Source organism: the organism of the source record quoted next, unplaced genomic scaffold (genome assembly GCF_019419815.1).
Source record: "Pyrus x bretschneideri cultivar Hongxiangsu unplaced genomic scaffold, Pyrus_bretschneideri_v1 Contig7, whole genome shotgun sequence".
NCBI lineage: Eukaryota > Viridiplantae > Streptophyta > Magnoliopsida > Rosales > Rosaceae > Pyrus > Pyrus x bretschneideri.
The window spans coordinates 55,817-80,931 of NW_025999809.1; the positions used below are offsets into that span (position 1 = coordinate 55,817).

General features: G+C 38.5%; 1 pseudogene; it reads right to left on the reverse strand.

Annotated features, from left to right (window-relative positions):
* Positions 1 to 976: 976 nt before the first annotated feature.
* Positions 977 to 8,934, reverse strand: LOC125472313 (annotated as a pseudogene).
* Between the last annotated feature and the right edge of the window lie 16,181 nt (positions 8,935 to 25,115).

A 25,115-nucleotide genomic window follows, 5' to 3' on the forward strand; every position in this document is an offset into this window, starting at 1 on the left:
TTTGTTCCCAAAACTCACCACACTGCTCAACATATGTACTTCTATAAGTGATGATTTTGAACCATCGGTATATATGCAGGTTGCAATCAACCCACCCAATCTACGTCAGTAAGTCTAAGACATAATTTCTTGTAGGGTGGGTTCAAAAAACTGAAAACCGAGAAAACCCGGACCGAACATCGAATTGAAACCGAAAACCGAAAAATTACCAAACCGAAAAAGAAAAACCAAACCGAACCGAATCCCTTTACACAATGAATGTATGCCCATGATGTTTCATTTGTGAAACTTTACTGCCAAGTTTGAAACTAAGCCTTGGAATTTTTCAAGGAGCATAGTTGGTTCAATTAGGGAGGATATTTCATTGGATATAGAGGAAAGTTTTGAAAGGCTTTGGAACTTAAAGCTTCTCTATTTGTTTGCTTTTTGAATTGATACGGTGATCATTTTTCTTTGCAATTGAGGTTGTTGATAGAATATGATTGATTTATAGGATCTTGTATATGTACAACTACCTTCCTACTTTCCCACTTTCTCCATTTTCTTATTATTAGTTTAACAATGCAAACCTCTTTTCTAAATTCCATACTAAAAAAGATCAAGTTTTATAAAAAAAAATTAAAAAAAAACCGAAACCGAACCGAAAATGAAGGCAAACACATGTAACGATTCGTCGCCTCGTAGGAGGCAAATACACAAGGTACAAAGTCTTGCACAACAAGAAAAACAATAACTTCTAGTAAGGACTTACATACTCTTCCTCAAAATGTTGCAATGATTCATAACTATTCAGAAGGAAAAGAATGGAAAACAAGAAAGATAAATTGTAGAGATAGAGAAATGAAGAAAATGATGCTCTCTCTATATAGATAAATTGATCCTTTAATATAACAAATTAACCATGAGTATATATGCAGGTTGCAATCGCACCCAATATACGTCAATAAGTCTAAGACATACTTTCTCGTGATAAAAATGTCTTGTTCAGATCGAGCAACTTCAATACCCAAGAATTACTTGTCCCCAATGCCTTTCGTCTCAAACTCCATCTCCAAGTACTCCTTCAGTCTAGAAATTTCTTCCTTGTCATTTACAGTCACAATCATATCATGTACGTTAATTAAGACTCTTGTCAGTTTACTCCTGTAGTTCTTTTTTTGTTGAAAACTTTACTCCGGTAGTTCAGAAAGAGTATGATTGGAATTTGTCTGCCTGTTCCCGATTCTTCATTTGAAGAGGAGGAGCTTTGTAATATCCCGGGATTGTTGCAGGAAAGAACATTTGTCTAACTCCTTCGTCCTTAATAATGGGGAATATAATTCCTGATGCACCCTGAAAATAAAAGGAAAAACCAAATTTTAGTTCAAGTGAAAACTTACGTATGTATTAATTGGTAATTGACAAGCATGTTGATAAAGAGGAACTATTGGGAATTTTAGTGAACATACCAAGATCAATCTAGTCCCAAGCCGTATACCTTTAGGCGTTGGGAATGGAATCATTAAGCGGCCAACTCCATAGACAGCCACAGCAAAGAAATTGAGAAACAGATGGACAGAGGGGGCGTTGAGGGGGTGTGGAAGGTGCAGTCGCACAGGGCCCCAAATTTGAAAAGGCACCCAAAATTTTTGTCACCTAATATTTATATATAATAATATTCTATATTTAAAATTGCTTTTGTTATGAAATAATGTTCGATATTCATAAATTGATTTTGTTAACACTTTGAAATCTCATCTTACACTCTTTATAAGAGTAATTTTTTTTTTCTAAATATAAAAATTTAGAGTACAATAAGATATTTTGAGTGTCAATAATACATCATAAAAGACGGTATTTTTTCAATATTATTATATTATAATGTTACATATTCAAGTGAAACTTTAAAGTTATAGCTTTTGATGTTTGTTTTTTGTTTGGTTATTTAAGATTGAACTGCTTCTGATTATTTAGTGAATGTTATGTTTGTAGCTCTTTTTACTTATTATTAATGACATTTTTAAACTTGCAATCAGTGAGTGCTAAACTTTGTTTTGAATTGTTTTCCAGCGTTAATACATTGTTCTACATTTTTTAAGACTATCTTAAGGAGGGGCACCTTTATAAATTTCATACAGGGTCCCCAAAATCTCAGAGACGGCCCTACAGATGGACAGGACTAGGGTAAAGACCCGAGAGAAGAGATATAGGTCCGTATGAACATATGCCTCCAAGGCTCAAATAGTCGAAACACGCTTCTCGCATTTCCTGTCTTGCCGGGTCAGGTGATGCACAAATTAAAATACCTTGTACAAGGCTCCGGCTAGTGTGTTTATGGTAGATGAAACAGGCTGCAAAAAGAAAACCAAGTACAATAATTATAGCAAAGCGGAAATCACAAACAGCACCATCAAACAAATTATACATTTCACGTATGAGATAACGTTTGTCTATCAAGATATCTAATATATTATGTTGTCAAACTCTAAAAGTATTTATTAACATATCATATTGTCTAAACATGGAATCTATCTGATGATTCATACCTTGCGCAATGTGTAGAACGATTCAAGATATTCACACAAAGCTGGTGCGTCATTGAGATCAGATAGGGGTCTAAGAAGATCCCTAAGAAGAACAATGTCTGAAAGAACCACGGTCATTCCTCCTCCGGTTAAAGGGTGTCGCATGTTGAATGCATCACCCAATAAAATTGCACCAGGAGTGGGAGCAGGAGTAGCAGACATGCTTTTGTTTTGCATTGTTCTGATGTTTCCTTTCTCGACCGCCACTAGAAAAGACTTCAAGAGCTGAGGGGGAACCTTAAATACCAAAGTCCTTCGATTAGTACTTTTCAATTGATAAATATTTGTCACATTTGAATCGAAACTTCACAAGTCAAGCAAATAATAGATACCTGAGGAGCCACTACAGTTTTCAAGTACTTAGCCATTTCACCATTAGCTACTGAGGGTACTTTTGTGCCGGGAACATCTACCAAACAACGAACCTCGGTACTACTGATAGGGTAAAATAAAATGGGTGAAGGTTCTCCCAAGATCACACGTCCGTGGTTTGCATGAGGAAAGTTCTCCAAGATCAAACCGACCAAGCAAGAAGGATTGTCAACCTTTGAAGAACAGAGATTGCGGCGGAGATTTGAAAAGCACCCATCGCAAACTATTGTTAGTGGAGCATATGATCTCATCTCCTCTCCAGCCTTGTTCTTGTACGTAACACCCTTGATGGTGCCCTTTTCTTCAATTAGGGTTGTAACAGTTCCTTGTTCCAGTGTCACGCTATTAAGAAAATTCGAGGGACATGAGTAAGGGCTGGTTTGGTATTGCTGTGCTTTGAAAAAAAAGCTACTTCTGCTGTCCTATGAGAATAAGTAGCTATGAAATAAAGCAGCAGAGTGTTTGGTAAATTTTTTTGTAAAAGTGCTTTTGGAAAAAAAAAAAAAAAAGAAAGCAGTATGACAGTGTTTGGTAAATTTTTATGTAAAACAGCTGTGACTATATGAAATGACCTTTTATAATACTAGATGTGCTATGATAAGCCACGACGTCATTCGTTTTTTCATCACACCACCGTGAGACCCTCACAACCTCCACCATGAATCTGCAGAAACCTAAGAACCAAACACCTGCATAGTCACTACCATGATCCACCATACACTAATGCCACTCAAACAATGAGATGACAAGCAAGTCGACTCGGCCGGAGAGTCCATTGTCCTCTACGGAAAGGTCCCCGCTAAGAGGTTATGAGTGAAGGAGCCGCCGAAGTACCCTCGCTGGGACGACCCTGACCTACTGCAAGTGGAAAGATAAGGAACGGGAGATTTTAAACGGCATCGAGCTCGTCATTTTGCTAGCCAAGGAGATTCTGCACTCTGATAGGTATATGGATGGTGAGCAGCTGACGAAGGAAAATGAAAAGATTGTGGCGGAAAGGTTTCTTGCTCATCATCCACACTTTGAGGATAAAATTGGCTGCGGAATTGATTCTATCATGCTCAATGATAGCGCTCGTGGACCACTAGTCTTTCCTTCAGTAGGCTGCTCCCGATAGCTCCACTACCAATGGAATCGGGGGACTCAGACTGTTATCACCACTCAACCCGAGCGACGTCAGCGATGCAGGCTTGCCGGAGGCAACTCCTCTGAAATTTCTGGCCACGCCATACATGTCGTCTGGCCACGACATTGTTCTTCCTCCTGAGAGGAATCAGGAGAAATGAGAAAGGAGAAAAGAGGGCAATATTGGTAGCTTCCACTATAAGCCATTTTTTTAAGCTGCTTTTTGCAGCTTCCATTTTTTAGCTTTTTTTCATCTGAAACTTTGAAAGAAAAAAAAAATTGATTTTGGGTGTTTACCAAACACCAAAAACTCTCCCAGCTTTTTTTAAAATCACCAACCCCAAACCATATCTAACAAGTTGAAATAGATTACTCAAAACAATGAAAAGACCAGGGCCAGCCCAGGCCCAATGCAGGCAAGGCGACCGTCCGGGGTCCAAAATAATTGGGGGCATCAAAATAATTAGGGTGGTATATCTGTGTATGTTTTTATAAGAGTATAAATTTATAAAATTTGGTTCAATGACAAAGAAGTTTAACTAGAAATGGTGGTTTTGTTGTTTGAAACTAATGAGGAGGTCTTGGGTTCAAAACACCATGTGTGCTTATTTACTTTTCAATTTTTATAAATTTCTTTTCATAAGAGTATAAATATAATCAATGGGTTTTGTTGTTTAAAATTAATGAGAGGTCCTAAGTTCGAAATACTAAGTGCATGTTTATTCTTTTCAATTTTTACAAATTTTGTTTGGGGTTGTTAATTTATTCTTAATTAATAGCTAGTAGCCATGTGGGTTGTTATTTTTAAACATTTGTTCCAATTCAAGTCTAATTTTCAACAAAGAGTAATGCGTTGACCAAATTTTTAGACCAAATTTGCAAATCATATAACGTGTCACCAAAAATTTTAATTTAGTACCAGTTTATTACTTATACATATCAATTAAAGACTCAAAAATATCATTATTTTCTTAGTCCCATATTGACAAGGTTAGTCAATAAGAAAAAACACCTCACAATTTATACAAAAACACTTTAAAAGTTCAGATGGAAAACAAAAGTCATATCTATCTATTTGTAAACCTAGAGTTTTTTTGTTTCCTTCTCACGATACAAAATAAATTAGTTCCTTGTTTCTAAATTATTAAGTTTAAAGTACTTTTCTAAATATAATTTTATCGATGTCTTACGTATGAAAACAAATAGTTTTCTTATATAATGTGAGGGCACATTTTTTGACATCTCACCCAGGGCCTCAAAAACCTCTAGACTAGTCCTGCAAAAGACCAAGAAAACAATAGATTTGTCTGTATGCCCAGAATGCAACATACCAAATATAATAACGCAATTGAATGGAAATTTGGGGAAAAAAAATTCAACCAATTATATTATGACACTTGATGTACCGGGCCGTGTTTCAGACACACTGAACAATTTCTCCAAGAAAACATGGAAAATGAGAATTAAATTTTATGAGTTGCACACATTCTTTGGATGAAATGTCCGTTGTGAAAACTTCTCCCGGCGATATCTGAAGTATAGTTTTTCAAGGGATAAGACAATTTTGTGTCACTCCCATTTTTATAAAGAGCATAACCAAACACTTTCTGTGCATCAATGGACTCATTTGCACTGTATGCATGTCACAAATATGAATTGTTGATCAAAATCGATGCACGCAAATTTGGTATGAAATAATCAATTAGTACAGAAACTATGGCAATGTGGATAGCAAATTAAACAATTTTAAGCAATTGCTTACCTTCAAGGCCCAACTCAATCAATTTGAGATAGCCTCCAGGCTGCAACAGCTCACCAACAATTCTGTCTGGCTCACTCAAGTCTCTTTCGATCACGTGTACGCAACGTCCTTCCTGTAACAATGAAGCAAAACATATGTTTGTACTCAAAAGCTCACATGATCAAAGATTGTTAGCCAAGAAATGAAAGAAGATCTGAATGCTTAATAAACTAGCCTTCTCAGAAATCTTTATTAAGCTTTGACTACTTTATCTGGGTTGATTGAGGAAAACAATTATTAAAAGTAATAACAATTTAATTAATAAAACAAATAATGAATTCTCCCCTCCAAGTATTATTGTTGATCTACTTGTTGAGGAATCCCGTTCAGATATCTAGGAAATGGATGGAAATCAATGTACTGTGACTATGTTATGATGAAATCTATTATTTTATTTTTTTCAAAAAAAATAAAAAAAATAAATAAATAAAAAATAATAATAATGGTGAACACGAAAGATTCCTTGAAACAAGAAACAAGAATAACGTGTACAAAATAATATTTTTGTGTTTATGATTTTGGGGTTACGATCTCTCTCAAATTTGGTCCTCTGATTCTATCTTCGTAGGGTGTAGGTTTGTGGATGAGTTGTTGATCCAAAGGGCCGTCGGGGCTTGATCTAAGGATGAACAGTTGATGAGCGGATCTTCAAGGGGCGTTGGGTTTGATCTTGAAGAATGGGTGTATGGATTTCTTCAAGGGGCTTTTGGGCTTGATCTTGAAGGTTGATGGATGAGCAGATCTTCAAGGGCTTTTGAGCTTAGTCTTGAAGAACGATTGGATGTGTGGATTTATTTGTGCTGTTGATCCAAGTGGCCGTTGGGGCTTGATCTTAGGATGAACGATGAACACTTTCTTCAAGGGCCGTCGGGGCTTGATCTTGAATAAGGATTTAACGAAGAACGAAGAGAGAGCTTTCTTGATTCTTCGGAATTCTTGGGAATTTGGATGGTTGGAAGCTTTGGAGTTTCAAAGCTTCAAGGATTTGGGGAATTCTCTTCTAATTTTGGAGTAGAGAAATGTATTTGTGAATTCCTTGATGCTTGATACCTTGATGGAGAAGCCTATTTATAGGCTTTGAGAATGAATCACCACCACAAAAATATTTTTTTCCTTTCCAAGCACCATTGCCTAATTTTCCCACTTAATGCAATATTGAAATTGAAGTGGTGTAACTTATGGCCTAATTTCCCACTTAATACCATTTTAAACTTGAAGTGGTCTAACTTATGGCCTAATTTCCCACTTAACACCATTTTAAACTTGAAATGTGTATGCTTTGTCATTGCCCAAATGAGAAAAACTTGCTTTGATCCGTAATGGATTGAAGTGTGCTTGCCTTGTCATTGCCAAACATGAGAAGAAAAACTTGTTTTGATCCTCAATGGATTGAAATGTACTTGCCTTGTCATTGCCCAAAATGAGAAGAAAAACTTGTTTAATCCTTCAAGGGTATTTCTTCCTATTTTGTTGAGTCACACGCCATGTGTACAATTTGTACAACACGTGGCGTATGCCATGTATGCCTTGACACGTCAAAACTTTAATGCATTGGTGAACATTTGTTTTACTGAAATTTCGATGTCTACAAATAATAATAATGATTTCGGTTCAAACTGCAATGAAATGCAATTCTTTATTTTTCTTTAATTTAATCTGTCACCAATCAAGAATCACAATAATAGTCACTTCTTCTAATCCATAACTAGCATTTGCCTACACACTTTATGTGTATGAACACATTTTTTTAGAAAATGAGAAGAAGAGAGGGGGAGAGAGAGAGAGTGAGTGAGAGAGAGAACATGGGGAAAGTAGGAGGTTTTTGTTTTTTGTTTTTTATTTTTATTTTTATTTTTATTTTTTATTTTAAATATTAGAGATTTTTTTAGGAAGTTTTAACAAAACATTCCCGGTACTGTTTACTTTTAACGAAAAACCACATTTATACCTTTCTCTGGTACTATTCATTATACCTTTAAAAGGGTTTTTCATTACAAATGAAGTTTTTTTGGACTTTTCGTTAGTTTTCCTATTTTTTTAACATCACCAGTAGGTGATGTCATATCCCGACCCGGGCAGGACCACTTACCAGGCCCGACTCCACCGTAGCACAATATTGTCCGCTTTGGGCCTCGACCATGCCCTTACGGTTTTGTTTCTGAGAACTCACACTAGAACTTCCCAGTGGGTCACCCATCACGGGAATGCTCTCGCACGCTACTCGCTTAACTTCCGAGTTCCGATGGAACTCGAAGCCAGTGAGTTCTCAAAAGGCCTCGTGCTAGGTGGGGATGAGAATGTACATATAATGATCACTCCCCTTGGCGATGTGGGATGTCAAAATTCACCCCCCTTAGGGGCCCGACGTCCTAGTCGGCACACACGCGACCAAGGTTAGGCTCTGATACCAAATTGTCATATCTAGACCCGGGCGAGACCACTTCCCAGGCCCAACTCCACCATAGCACGATATTGTCTGCTTTAGGTCCCGACCACGCCCTCACGGTTTTGTTTCTGGGAACTCACACGAGAACTTCCTAGTGGGTCACCCATCATAGAAATGCTCTCGCGCACTACTCGCTTAACTTCCGAGTTCCGATAGAACTCGAAGCCAGTGAGCTCCTAAAAAGCCTCGTGCTAGATGGGGCTGAGAATATACATATAAGAATCACTTCCCTGGGCGATGTGGGATGTCACAGGTGAGACTTCAATAAAAAATAGTGAAATTACATTATTGTCCATTATTTTTTATTTTATTTTTTTGTGTGATAGAAGACTAAGTTGTCTTTTCACTATCTTTTAGTTGACAAAAATGATTTCATTAATTAATAGATATATGCATTTTATAGTAGAGAGAATTATTTTGTCACCTTCCCAAGATTCTAAGCAAGGGCAGCACCGGCAACTCCGGCACCAACAATGACAACGTGCGTACCCATTTCCTTTAACGCCGTCGGAAACTTTCTCGACCACCTTCTTCTTCTCACCGCTGAGAGTGGTGTTGATGATCATGAAGAAAACAGAGCCCAGCAGAGAAACCAACACCCCACCAAGAACATACTGGTAATCCATCTCCAATGTCAAAAAAAAATAAAAAAATAAAAAGTTATCTACCAAAATTAAAAATTTGGAAGAATGGGGATTTGGGTTGTGGCTGTTTTCACAATCTATAAGCTGTTTTTAGCCCTTTTTTTTTATATATTTTTTTTTAACGTGTGGTATTTGGATGTGAATTTGAAGAGAAGAGAAAGTGCTTATATAGAGTTGGGCATAAGCTATAAGCTTTGAGGGTTGGAGCCTGCCAATGAAGTTATGGGACCATTTTTCAAAAATTCATGTGGGGTTGTGGTAGGGTGTGGCTTATCGTAGGGTAGAATTGTGTTGGATGGAGAGGACAAATATAGAGTCACTTGTGGACAATTTAATGGTGTCAATTACAACATAATGCTAATCAACGGTCAGTTTTTGTTGGACTCTAACTCTACTATATTGGACTGATCCTCTTCGTAAGGATTTTGGGAATCCTCCAATCACATCCGTTCATTGTATATCATGTGATCAGAAATCATTGTAATTTTTTTATTTAAAATTGAATATAAACAATACCTAACAAAAACTGGCCGCACAATGTACAATAAACGAATATGATTGGAGGATCCCCGGGATCCTCACAAAAAGGATACAGCAAGGAACCTCTCTCATATAAAATACACACATTCATCACCATCATCGTCTTCGTCATCATCATTATATTATTAGATTCAGATTGATTTTCTTTGTAAGAAATGGCATGTAGACGGGAGATTAAATGTGAGCAATCTTTCTAAGAGAAATACTAAGGAAACTATCTTAAAAGTGAAATTTGTCTTGGACTCTTTGTTGCTTTATGTTATTTGCACAATATTTTATAATGTTGACACACGAATTGATGTCAAATTATGAGATGACACATAGTCCATAAGAGTCCTATTTTGACATTCTTCTTAGCATTTATCATCTTTCTAATTAATTGATTGAGTAAAGATCGGAGGTCATGTTTTTAATGTACTTACATATCATAATTGTTAGAAATTTTCTATTTAAACCTAACTTTCTTATCTCTATACCCAACTAAAAATTTTATCTTTCAAATTTTCAAATTCATCCTTAAATAAACAAAAAAGAATAATTTTATAAACCCATTCATAAACAGCAACGATAATCTCTTTACATTCTTTTTATTTAATCTGATGACCCAACCCTAACGCGGCAACTTTTTCGGAAGTCGTCGACACCGACCATCCCCTTACTCTCTTTTTTTCTGATGTTTATATTATATGATGAAGAAAGTATACCTTCTTTTTCTTAATTTTATTAGGTTATTTCACAAGCACATGTTTTTCCTTTTTGTCAACTTCACAAGCACATGTTGACTGGCGTTGTTTTATTGTGTTTTAAATAGAAACTGAACAATTACAATTCCTCTTCTTTTTCTTGTTAAATCTCTGTTTTTTCTCAAAAGGTATATTTTTTTTTCTTTTTCAATTTGGTTTAATGTTCAGATAGAAAGGTGTTGGAGTGAAAATGCACATAAGCCTTGCGGCTATGGAGTTTGGTTGCTTTTTATATTCACTAAAACCCAATGTGTATATTTGTTAAAAAAAATTAAAAAAAAAAAAAACCAATGTGTATAATTTACCAAAATTAAGAGAAAGCAAAGATGCATATATGAGAGGAATTCAAGAAAGAAGAGGAGACCTACGAAAAATAGTAGAGAAGGATCGTTGTTGCCAACAACATCGGAGAAGGGTAGGGTTCACCGGATTAAATAAAAAAGGTGTAAAAAAGGTGTAGAGAGATTATTGTTGTTGTTCATGTTTTGGGTTATAATATTAATTTTTTTATTTATTTATTCAACAACAAATTTGGAAGTTTAGTAGATAAATATTTTTAGTTGGGTCTAGAGACAAGAAAGTTGGGTTGAAACAAAATATCCTTAGTTGTTATTGTGTTAATCATGCTTTCATGGGTGTCAAATTTTTTTCAGGAAAACTAATAGTAATACAACTTAAAACAAATTCTTCAAAAGTACGATAATTCAGACACAAGTGAACGTACAATCATATAAAGACCTTGCAATAACAAACGACAAGAATATGACAATGAATCCCTCAAACCATCGAAACGACAGTATATAAATACCATAAAAAAAAGTACAAACAGACACTTAACTATAAGTTATATAATAAATTTGATAAAAATAAATAAATAAATAAACTGCCTAGGTCTTTACTACCGCCAAGTGACTTTTAGAGCACTACTTATTTTATAGGATTTTTAAAAGTCACAGCAGTTTTAACGAAGAGATTACTCATGCTACTAAACCAGCTATGTATAAGTTGTAACTATAATTGAACAGATGTATGAACACGTGAGATATTGAAATCTATGTACTTGTTTCTAATATTTTAGTAACACTGAATTTATGGGTGGTTAATTAAAGATCACTAACCGAGATAATAGAGAGTGAAACACATGAGAATTTATTTTAAAAAACTTATTCAAAGATTTGCACTGCCATTGAGAGCTTCCTAGCTAGCTCCCCAATTTTTTTCAAATTAAGTTTGGTCAAACAGTACTTTTTTGCTGGATGATACTTACGTGGGCATTAGATGTGCACATAATAATTTATAAATCCGAATAATGTTAAGGAGACGAAATTTAAATTTTAAATTTTCTAAACTAAATGACATGAAAGTTGATGATTTGATTATTATTTAAGCATTAATAAACGTGTTCATTCTTATTTGTGACACATCATTTAGTCTGCTGAGCGTTGTATTTTAAAAGGTTTTCTGAAAATCATGGGAAGCGAAATAAATGAACTCTAGTGCTTAAATAGGTAGTCTTTCATATACATACATACATAAATACATACATACATACATATATATATATATATAATCTTTCTCGTTAGAAGTTAACAAACAAATGATCAATTAAACATTTAAGTCTACGTGAGTTTTATATTCGTATGGAGATGGAGACTTTAGGGCAGCGGGGAAGTTGGGTCTGGTCAACATCAAAGTGGAGCAATACATTGTCTGGTTAATCACGATAACCATTTCTTTTGTTTTTGGTTAAAAATTAATTTTACCAAGTTTAATAAAATTATTGAAATATTTATCATTCTTTATTTAGAAATTACATTTTTTTTCTTAATCAAAATCAATAATAAAATTCAACCCGTCAAGACGTATACAAAACACAAATCTCAAAAAAAAAAAAAAAAAGACACAAGTCTTCAATGTTTTACACGAATCTCATGCATTTCTTGATTGATAGCATACGGATGGTTCGCTTTTTTGCATTTAAATGAAATAAAAAGATTGTAAGTGGTTAATTGCCCAAGTGGACAGGAGCTTCTTCTTTGACTCAATGGGCCCTGAATTTAAACATTTCCCTTTCCTTGGTGTAGTATTTAGAATTAGTATTGCTTGTGAAAAAAATAAAGGAAAGATGACAGTGAAACTTTTTGAAAATCCAGTGTATATGAAATTCATTATGATTACTCTGGAATCTGGATGTTAATTAGTATAAACTTATCAAGATCATGAATTTATGAGTCATTTATATGAGATAAATATTTGATTAATCAACAATAGTTGGTTTAACCTTCACAAATCTTCAGTAATATTGTCGTATGCCTGGACTGTACTTAGCTTGCCTCCACAAAAGTCATACGAAATGGAACAACACAAATAACAGACATTAACAACACCTTCACCGCATTTATCAATATGAAAGGTAAACATAAAATATCTAAATCATAGAAGAATATTTATCTTTTTCATTAAAAGGTTTATCATATTACATATATATGAGAGTAATGTTAAAAAAAATAAATTGAAAATGCTTTTGGACCGCATTAGCACATACAACACGATATGGCAAATGATGCATATGGTCAACATCTAATGAGATAAATTCGATCATCAATTGACATGATACGCATCAATTAATACATCAGATGATATACCAAAGTCATGCAAAAATGTGAACTCCCTAACATTTCCTAACATTTTTTTATCTATATATAATGGATGTTTAACATTTCCTAACATTCTCTTATCTATATATAATGGATGTTTAACTAGGTTTATGTTTCTTTCTACCAATCCTTGTATGGCTAAAGATGGCTTAGCTATGATTATAGTATGTGGCAATATTCAATAAATTAATGTCATCAAGTGGAAACAACAACACGTCCTTCATGGGTAACTTCCATCACATGCATGTGTAATACCTCTAATATATGCTTAACATATAACCCACATGAAATGTCAAGTCAACTTTTTTTTCTTTTTTTTCTTTTTTTTTTTTTCTTTTTTTTTTTGGCAAAGAAATGTCAAATTAATTTAACACTCTTGCCTCTTGGTGATTAGTGATTTGTATTTCTTTTTTTCTTTTTTTGAGATATATCTTTTAGATGATGTGGATGTATAAGTTAAGTTCTGATGTTAATTTCTATATTGTCCTGCCACACAGAGGCGGGAGATGGCCTAGGTCATAAGGAAGGAACAGGCAAGGTCTTCGATGAAACTATAATTATTTTGCTTCCTTGAAGTTGCCATCTAGCCACCAAGAAGATGGCAATATATATAGACGACTAAGCATAGTTGCGAAGTCCAAGCAACCACAGTTTTTTAATACCTTTGTTGCTTATATATGTGTTTGGGCCCACAATAATATTTTGGGCTGAGTTTAAAGTTGTCTCGGCCCAGTAATCTCCTAGAAGTGTTGTGGGCCTTCCAGCCACAGTAGGTCGTCCAATCAGATTGGCCGAGTCCTATCAAAAGGAGGATTAATTTGGATAAAGGTGAAATGGTCAAATCCGGGTACAACAAGAGGTCTCGAGGCTGAAGGTGCTGAGAATTAGGAAATGAATCTGCTTCATTATAAAGCTTGGTTCATAAACTTATTGAAACTAGGATTGGCCGAATCCTACTCAAATTGGATTTGGGAGTTCTAGTTCGAGTACATCTCTAGTTTGGCCAGGAGTAGGTTCGTTGCTATAGATAAAGAAGGGAGTGCATCATTCAAGGCCCCCTTCAATTCAACACACAAAATTGCCCTGCGTAAACTCTCGCTTTACGCAAAACCTCTCAACAACCTCGAGATCTTTATTTTCTTTTTCTCTCGCCAACACATCTTCAGTTTAGATAAACATCACTGTGAAGGCAATCGGCGACATCTTTAGCTTGGATAAACAACACTGGGGCCATAGAATCAGTCGATCAAGGAGCACCTTCAGTTTGGATAAACAACACTACTTCCCGACCGACTGATTACTTATCTAAGTCTCGGTCGACAGGATTTTCAAATCCTTGTTGGTAGAGGTCATCTCATCAACCTTCTCAATGAAATGAGGTGTTACTATGTTACTACATTAGGCATATTGAAAGCCGAATTTGATATTAAACTTCACAGAACTTGCAGCCTTGTCTTCAGGCTCTAAAACCCGAAGGTCGAGACATGTTCCTTCCTCAGCCGCAATCGCAAGATTGAGAAGTCAGCAGCGCGCCCAACGCTACATTAACATATTTTAGTCCCCGGCTGAGCTCGGCCGACGAGTTGGCACGCCTCGCACAAAATTGAATGACGTAGTTAGCTTATTAATTACTCGGCCTACGCGCCACACAAGCTTAGTAGGTGGCTCGAACTACTGGTTAATAAAGCCTACGAAGGTAGAACGGACGATCGTTCTTGCCAACTCCCACTTAAGAATAATCTGTTACTAACACTACAGATCGAGACAGGATCTGCTCGGCTCAAAACGATCGAATTGAACAAGAAAGAAGGATCAAGTAGTAGATCAGACAGATCTGACCAGAAAGAAGAAACGTCATTGGTTGACATGGTCGTGGTCCAAAGAATAATCAATTCGACCTTAAAGAATGGGTCGAAATTTCCAAAGTTTATTCACCCATATCCAGCTTTTGTGGAAAAATTCGAGTATCCCAAAGGCTTCAAAATTCCGGACTTCAGCCTTTTCGTTAAAGAATCATCCCTATCATCATTAGAACACATAGCTCGATTCACTGCTCAATGTGGGGACGTTAACAGCGATTTCCATAAGCTACGATTGTTCAACTTCTCATTAGCTGGTTCGGCCTTTGCGTGGTATATCAATCTTCTGCCCAACTTCATCCAGACTTGGGAGGAATTAGTCGAGAAGTTTCATGAGCAATTATATCGACCAAGGATGGACGTATAAGTGTTGTCCTTGGCTAGGATGGCTCAAGCCTTTGACGAATCACCAATGGAATACCCTATGAGGTTTAAATCGACTAGAAATTGGTGACGAGTACCTTTCCCTAAAGTCAAGTTCTTTAGGATCGCTCTAAACGGCCTGCATGTGGAATACAAAAAAAAAAAAAAATTCCTGGGGCAAACTTCCATGACATGTACGAATTGACTCAACACGTTGAGCAATATGATTATTTACTCCAAGAAGATGTCTCAAAGTCTTCATCCCGAGGAACAATCCACAAAAACCCCACGATCAGTTACGCATCGATCGAAGGTGAAGAATATGCCAGTATAGACGCGGCCGAGATAGTAATTGATAAGCCGTATATATGTAAAGCATTGGCTAAGGTCAATCCCAAAGATGCCAAAATTGGCTCGGCCTTTGATGAGCCCACCATCAAAACAAAAGTTTATACTTTCGACATTACTAAAGCCGACGCCATGTTCGATAAATTGCTACTTGCCAAAATCGTCAAACTTCAGCCAAGGTATAATATCCCCAAGGCCAAAGAATTAAAAGGGAAAACATATTGCAAGTACCATAATTCAAATTAGCATACAACAAATAATTGTGTTGTATTTCGCGATGCCATTCAAAGCTGGATCGATAATGGAAAGCTTAAGTTCCCTGAGAAACAAATGACTGTTGACACCAATCATTTCCCTACGGCAACAATAAGCATGGTAGATGCTCGATTACCCAGGGATAAAGGGAATGGGAAGGCCAAGTTCATGCCAATGCAATTCATCCAAAAACAAAGCTCTCGACCATAATTGAAAATCAATTTAGTCTCGAATGAGCCAGCCTAAGATTCGATAGGGCCAGCTATTGTCGAATCATTGTCGGACTCCAGCAAAGAAGAAACAGATGGGCCAATAGTTTTATGTAGTTGGTGCAAAACAAACGATATCTCAACTGAACCAAAAGAAAAGCTACTTCGAGTTGAGAAACCACAACAAACGCCCATAACTATAATGGCGACTTAAAAGGTGTTTGGTACAGGCCAACGCCATAAGGTGTTTGATAGGCTCAACCCTCAAGTACAGGATGGCAAGCCGCCCTCAGCCCAACGGCGCCTAGATTTCGGTGCGCCATTTTACGATTTGGATTATTATGCGCACAGCTCTAGTAACTCATGTGTTTCAGCTAACCAACGCACCTTCAAACCACCTGAGCCACACGATCAGCATTGGTATACCTACAACTCCCCAACCAGTGTGTATACCATGTTATCCAAATCACAGAAGTGTCGACGCCAGAGAATGGACTATATGGTTCGCCGACGAGCAGCTCAGGATGCCTCAGCTACAAAATGGCAACCGAAGAAAACGGTCGATGAGGAGGATTGTCGACAACCCCCGATCATAATGACCAAGCTATTCCAAGGGAAGAAGGCGATCGATCATGACTTTGAAACCATAATCAAAAAATCAGAAAAGCGAATCAAACTTATCTTTCAGCCCGGGGAAATAAAAGCTCGTCTTGAGCACTTTCGGGAAGAGGCCGAAAGCAAACTTCCTCCATTACCTCCCCAAGAGCCACTCATTAAGATATGACGAAACCTTCATCCGCCATTTTTAGTGAGGCTTTGAAATGCATGCAGGAGTTCCATAAGAAGTATTCAGCAAACGACTTATATAGCCTTCAAAGAGCGTGCCAGGACACCCTTAATTTAGTTCTAGCATGTCCCGATGCCAAGCGTATTATCCAAAAGACCTTGGATCTAAGGATGAAGGCCAAGTACCAACATATATGTAAAGCTTGGGTTCTTGGCTTTACGATGGATCCCTATATTAACATCGATACTGCCGAGCTTCCCTTCTCTTTCGAGGACCTCCAATATTTACGGTACCACTTTAAACTTTTTTCAGCTATTTCCCTATTTGGCCTTACAACCGATGAAATAGAATGTGTAGCATGACTGGATGCTTACCAGGACACAAAAGACGCTCATATCGTATATCAAGAAGAAACTCGCAAGGTGTCCCACAAGCAAGATCAGGTCATAACACCAACCAAATATGAAGTCAATGTACCGAACGAGGAGGCTCCAGTCAGCATATCACATGAGTATATCCCTCTACCAGCCAAAGATAGTCATATAGAGGATGTTCATGAACAAGATACCCCGCTCGAAAGCCCAACTCACCCAGAAAGAGAACACGACCCAATGGGTCCCTTAGTCCTTGACAATATGGAAATCAGTATGGTCTATGTCTTACCCATCGAGTTCTAGCCAACCGCGTCCCAACAAAATTTCCTTGATGGTGAAGAAGCCACATAAGTCGATTTTGTGGCCACCGACGAGACTGAGCTAGCTACAAGAGAGAATAAACTCCAAGCAGCTCTTGGCAAATTGTTTCCTTACTCATCTTCAATCAACCTCCATCATTTGAAGTCATTGTATGTAACAGCTCATATCAAAAGATATCTGGTGTCCAAAATCTTCATCAACTATGGAACTACAATCAACATCATGCCCGTCTCTATCATGAAAGCATTACGTCGTTCTAACGACGAATTCATTCCATCAGGGGTCACCATGAGTAGCTTCGTCGATGACAAGTTCCAAACCAAGGGGCGCATCCGTTAGAAGTAAGTAGCGCAGGTCGGAATCATATGATCGCGTTTTTCATAGTCGAATCAAAGACCGAGTATAACGTATTGCTCGGTTGAGACTAGATCCATCAGACAAGCTGTATCATTTTGTCTTTATATCAAGTCCTCATCTTCTAGAAAGACAAATCAGTCGTGGTTCATTCGGCCGACAATCAGTTGTTCGAAGCTAACATGATCCACGATGACCATGTCGGCTACATCACCTTACAAGGTTTCAACGATGAGGGCCAATCGACTCAGATTTCAGTTCAGAAACCCATCAAGGTTAGCATCGAGACTGTTCACCAGGATTTGGCGAGACTTGGGTTGGCCAACCTAATCATCGATCCTGATGTCTGATACCACCAAGACAGGTGCAAAGCCGCGGTTTCATCTACCATAGAACGACTGCTAGCCCATTGGTATGTTATTTCCAACGAACCACATTCAGGCATTAACCTTGTAGAGTTTCTCACCGAATAAGATAACAGTCCAACCCTATCACTTAACAAAGTCTAAGCTACCCCGATCGAGCTTAAAGACAGTCGTCCCCATGTCAAAGACTATTAGAGGAAATAATGTCAGAACGATCGATGACCCTTGACCGCTATTTATAAGTGTGTTGTTACCCCAACCCATGAAAACTGAACTTTGTAACTTACTCAATGAATTTAAAGATTGGTTTGCTTGGAGTTACCACGAAATGCCTGGTCTAGATTGAACCCTCATCGAACACGAATTACACATCAAGACTAGTTGTAAGCCTTTTCGCCAACCCTTTCGACGATTCTTGATTGAAGTATAACTGGGCATGAAAGATGAACTAGTTCGACTTTTAAAATCCGGGTTTATTCAGACTGCTCAATATGTCGAATGGTTGGTGAATATCGTACCAGTTCTAAAGAAAAACGGGGCTTTATGCATTTGCATTGATTTTCGTAATTTGAATTTGGCAACCCCAAAAAATGAATACCCGATGCCAATTTTAGACTTGTTAATTGACACTGGAGCTAACCATGAGATGTTGTCCTTCATGGATGGCCATACTGGCTATAGCCAGATCTTTATTGCCAAAACCGATGTCCACAAAATTGCCTTTTGTTGCCCAGGGGCCCTCGGGACCTACGAATGGGTAATCATGCCATTCGTCCTTTAAAATGTTGGTGCCACATACCAACGTGCTATGAATACCATCTTTCATGACCTGATTAGTATGGTCATAGAAGTGTATATCGACGATGTGGTAGTTAAATCAAAGGGTTGCACGAATGCATCTAGATGATTTTCGACAAGTTTTCCTTCATATGCGTCAACATAATCTCAAAATAAACCTGACTAAGTGCGCTTTCGATGTATCAGTCGACAACTTCTTGGGTTTCCTTATACACCATCGTCACATCAAGGTGGACAAAAATAAGGCTCACTCAATCATCGATGCTTCACCCTTGACGAACAAAAAACAACTACAATCTTTGCTCGGCAACATTAATTTCCTCCTTCGCTTTATTGCTAATTCAGTAGGAAAAATGAATGCCTTCTCCATGCTTTTAAAACTCAAGGATTCTGACAAATTTGAGTGGCGTGAAGAACATCAAGACGTTTTCACACAAATCAAAGTTTCCCTCACAACCCTACCCATCCTCATGCGGCCTTGGTACGATAGACCCTTCAAGCTATATAGCAGTTAAGGAATCCATCGATTGTCTTCTTACACAAGATAACGACATTGGGCGCGAGCAGGCTATTTTTTATCTTAGTCGAAACCTCAACTCACCTGAAAAAAAATTATTCAGCTATCGAAAAGCTCTGTCTGGCCTTGTTTTTCATCGCGTCAAAACTATGGCATTATATGCTCTCATCGGTTACTCAAGTCATCGCCCAGACAGATGTTATTCGCTACATGCTCACTCAATCAATAGTAAAAGGCCGAATTAGGAAATGGAGAATAGCGTTGTCTGAGTTTTCTTATGTGCCTCAAAAAGCTATTAAAGGACAAACCTTAGCCAATTTCTTGGCTCAACATCCTTCCCCATATGGTTTTGGGGGCAACGACATCAACATCGGCATGGTGGCAATAAGTGATAATTATTGGACGATGTATTTTGATGGTTCTAATACCTCAACCTCGGCTAGTGTTGGGATCATCATCCAATCCCCAGACCACCACCGTTGGTATTTTTCTCTCAAGCTAGATATTGATTGCACGAATAATCAAGTCGAATACGAAGCTCTTATCATTGGCTTTAACATTTTTCATGACTTAAGGGCAGCTCACGTACTTATTCTAGGCGATTCAGCACTTGTGATTAACCAACTCAATGGAACTTTCCGTTGCATGAGTTGTACTCTGGCGCCCAGGATCACTTTCAAGCACATCTCACAAAGTCGAAACACTGATGCGGACGAACTGGCCCAAATAGCTTCTAGAGCACAACTCCTAGAAGGCAAGCTGGGTTAAGCAATACTTGTAGTACGACGATCATACCCGGCCTTGGTTAATCAACAAGTTCTCCAACACGACCGTGTGATCTATACATGAGTCATGTCTTTACCTTCGTGGTTGGAACGAGAAGTTCTTATAGATGTTTATGCAGTCAAGACATTAACAGACGACTGAAGGAGGTCAATCATGCAATACCTCGACAATCCTAGTGTCAAACATGACCACAAAACAAGGGTTCACGCCATAAATTACGTAATGTATCAAAATGAGTTATACCAAAAAGGTGAAGACGGTTTGTTGCTATTATGCCTCGGCCCGGAAAAACAACCCAAGCAATTACAGAGGCACATGAAGGAATATGCGAAACGCATCAATCCGGACAAAAAATATGCTGGTTACTTCGTCGACATGGATATTTCTAGCCGAGTATGTTGAAGGATTTCATCGATCACGCATAAGGATGTGTGCAATGTCAGATCCACGACCATGTGCAAAGAGTAACGACCGAATCACTTCACTTGGTCACCAAACCTTTGTCATTTAAAGGATGGGCCATGGAATCGACAAAATCACACCCTCTTCCGGATCAGCAAAGCATACGTGGATACTCGTCTCAACGGACTGCTTCACTAAATGGGTCGAAGCGAAATCATATGTTGAATTAACATCTAAGGAAGTTCGCAATTTTGTAGAAGAAAATATTGTAACCAGATTTAGCGTACCAAAAACAAGCATAGCAGACAACAGTACAATTTTTACATCCGACAAGTTCAAGAAATATTCGGCGAGTTTGAAAATTCAGCTCGATCAGTCTAAGCCGTATTACCCACAAGCGAATGGATAAGCCGAAGCAAGTAATAAATTTTTTATCGGCATTCTTGAAAAAATGATAAAACAAAAACCTGGTATGTGGCATTTGAAGTTAAACGAGGCATTGTGGGTATATCAAACTTCACTTCGATTGGCAACCAGGACCCCATATACATTGACTTATGGGAACGACGCAATACTACTGGTTGAGTTAAGCATAAACTCGTTACGAATAATCAAACAAACCAGTTTGTTTAGTGCCGAGTACAATTAGGCCATGAGGCAAAAGTTAGAAGACTTGGAAAAAATCTGTCTTGATGCTTATAACTTATTAGTGACGCAGAATAAGATCGTCGAGCGGGCTTAAAATCGACTAGTCAAACAAAAAACGTTCGACAAAGGTGAGATAGTTTGGTGAACTATGTTGACAATAGGAATTAAAGATCCTAGATTTTTTGGGAAGGACCATTCATCGTCCACAACGTTCTCAGCAATAGGGCATCCCATCTCAAGGATCAAATCGGTTTAATTCATAAACTACCAATCAATGGGAAGTTTTTAAAAAAATATTATCCAGTCATTGAATAAGAGTTCATTTCATTAATTTTGCAAAAAATGTGTACAAGCAAAACTAATCGACCAATTTATAATAAAGACAAAGTTCTAAGGGGACGAAGGAAGGAAATCTTCACGGGTGGTTTTCAACTCTAACCACCTCACTTCGCCCATTATGACTTCGGTTTGCCGTGTTCTCTTGTCCATCTTCAGTTGTTCGATCTGCTTCGCACTAGCCGCATATTCAGCTAAATGAGGTCTGCTTCACTCAAAATCATTTGCGAGATCAAAGGCAATGGCCAACCTCTGATGTTGGAGTTTGAAAATTTGACAGTCAAGGTCGGCCAATTGTTATTTCTTCGCCTTCATTGCCTTGAGCTCTTGACGAAGAGCTTCTTGAGCGACCATTATGGCCTTAAGGTAAGTTTTTGCCCGAATAGCTCTCTTGAAGATATCAAAATATTCTCGGGTTTGTTCTAGGATAAAAAACAGGTGAGTGATAATTTCATTGCTCAGTAGGCCATCGGCTGCAAGGTCGTTCAAACATTCTCCTGCAAAGTTTAGGCTTTTGCGTTCAAGGATTTGAAATGTCGAGAGAGACAAGAGCTTCTGCTCCTGCAGCTTGGCAAGGGTATTTGACTCAACCGTTGATTCAAAAGGTTCAGCTGTAGTGGCCGAAGAACCGGCCGTCCCTGAAAAACTGGAAAGAAGGGTGTCGAGTTCGATTACCCATGAAGGCTGCATAAAAAAAAAAATATATATATATATATATATATATATGTTTAGAAAAGTCAAGTCAGAGGAACGGGAAAAAGGAAAGTTTGCTCTAAGACCTGCCGAGAGAAGACTTCGACCATGTCTGCTGGTTCGTTGCTCGAACCTAGAGAACTTAATGGTTGAGCCCAGTGTTTAAGGGAGCCTTTTAATTCACATGGCTGATGGAGGCTATCCACATTCAATGGCCACTGAGACGGCCAAGAAATATAAATAACACTCTTTGGTGCATAAAATTGTAGGTGAAATGAGCGATTGGGCACCTGGTGTTTAATGTTTGTTCTTGGTTCAAAATTCAAAGGTTGGGAATTGAAAAAGGCATAGTGATGATTCTTACAAAGGTTAAAGTAACATCCTCATGAGGGATGTTGAGATTCTAGTCCTATGGATGAATCGATGCCTCTACTGTCGCCTCTAGCTGGACAGGGAATGTCCTTTCATGTCCCGAACCTGCTTCAACTACAGAAGCGTCGGCTTTATCCGCCGCCTCGACCACCAGTTGAGGGTTGATGGTTGGTAGTTCAGCTAATCGAGGTTGTTTCACCGGCAGAGACCTTTCCCTTTCGTCCTAAACAAAAAGGATTAATAGTTAGACAAGGGGTTCAAGATAGAAAAACAACATAAAATTATATACCACTTCTTCCAGGCTTTCTTTGGATTAGGGGGAGTTTCTTTTTGTCCGCAAGAGTCACCTTCTCCATAGTGGCAACAGTCGGGCCAACTTCAGCCGTGAGCAGCGGCTGGTGCAACAATGACAACAGCTTTAGTGGTAGGTTGGGCCGTAGTCAACAAGCACGTAGATGGGACCACCGAGTCTTGCTACACCACGGTTGAGACCTTAACAGTAGAGGAAGGAAGAGGAGTGAGAGTAATTGAACCTTTGGTTTGGCAAGAGATAACATGGATCTCCCATTCCCTTTTCTTTGCCAATTTCTTGACATGTTTCTTCAGCCAAGAAGCATCACCAGTCGTCTCATCCTTTGGGTTAGACCGTTTGCTCGGCGGGGTTGGTGTAGCAACTGCAGTTTTCTTCAGGGAAGGAGCAAGTTCTTTTTTGGTCACGGCCGTTGCCACCACGTCGACCCATTTTATGGTACGGCCACCTAGAAACACTGAGCTCAAGTCAAAATGAAGTTTGAACAAAATAGATAAACAAGGAAAGTAAAAAGTATATACCTTGGGCCATTTCTTTCGACTTTGGAGTGTAAGTCTTTTTGGGGCGGTCGCCGAAAAGCTTTTGTGAAACTTCCTTGGCCAAAGTTCTAAAGAAGTCCTTAGTATAGGTATCCCACCAATCAGCGAAGATACTGGCATATCGGGATTCTGGGGTTTTTGGCCAAAGATAAAATTTAGGGCATCGATTCCTTCTCGGCCACCTCACATTCATTCTCTGAGGAACCGAAGAAGCGTTCTCGGCTCAAAATGGAGAAAGAAATAAGGAATGGCATAGGGCATCCCTGAAGATAGCCCAATTGATGAGCCAGGAAGTTGGGATGATAGACTTCCCAGCCTCCTCATCGAGCCTCACAACCATAGGGCAGGTCACGAGTGATGATGAATGAACCCCAGGAATTTTTCAGATCAGTCTCCAAGGCCTCTTCCCATGCTGATTGGGGAAGAATGATAGAAGAGGTGTATGTCTGACGACAGCAAATTTGGAATTGGTCGTCTGACAGGTCTTTTAGGCCGAATAAGTATTTGAAGATCTCTTATGCCAAGTAGGAAGAAATGGGTCGTGAGGCCAGCTCAAGATCTATTGTTTTGGAAGAGTTGAAGCTTGGGAGCTCTGGCCACAGTGTCAAGAAATAGACTTGCAACCAGAGCTAAAAAACCCAGAACCGGCAGTTTTTGTAAAGGTCGATTATTCCCACTGTAGTTTCGGCCAAGCACTTGGTAAGGTTGGCAAGAACGGCCGACTAAAAGCCAGGATGTGACCGCTAACCAGGGCTTCGGCAACTGGCGTGTTCTCGGCCAAGCACTTATTCTACTTAGCACAAAAATGTATTTGTTGTACCAGTAGAATAAGAAGGACGCATGCTCACCTTTCTTAAGCTCTTCCCCTTCTAAGTCTGTGAAGTAGGTGATCAAGGTGTTATAGTTGAAGAGGTTTTTGTGTAATTTCTGCACATCTTCTTTTGATGGCCTTTGGCTTCCCTTCATCAAGGTTTCAATGGCACGATCCTCGAGCATTGTCTATAGGCTCAACTCAAATTCATACCCAAAGAAAGAAGTATCGACTGGAAGGCTAGTGGGAGAGGTGCCGAGTATAGCCGTGATGTCAAGCACAGTTGGGCCGAGATGGCCGAGAGGAAAGACCATCATGTTGGTGGCCAAGCACCAGAAGCTTAGGGCAGCCATCACGAGTTCTCGATCTAAGCTCATATCGATGGTTGAGAATTTGATGGCGTCAAAAATGCGAAGAAATCTCCACTCGTTGCCGAAGAATAGCTTCATCCGAGTGACCCAAGTAGCCCAAGTCACAGTGGTCGAGGGCCTAACACCTTGGGGTTTGGGTAATTCCCATTTTGGCCAATCATACCCTTAGAACAAAGGCTTCAGGCAATGTTCCTTAAGCATTTCGGTGGTGACTTCTGGAACATTATCCTTGAACAGTGGGCCGAGGGTTTGATGGGAAACGTTTGGCTAATCCTCAAATCAGATAGTTTTGATAGTGTTTCGATCGGTGATGTTCTGACACTTATTGCATTCCTCGACCAACTTGGTGATGAAAGTATTGGCGGCCATCGAAGAATAGAGGTGTTCTAGGTTTCGAACAGGTTT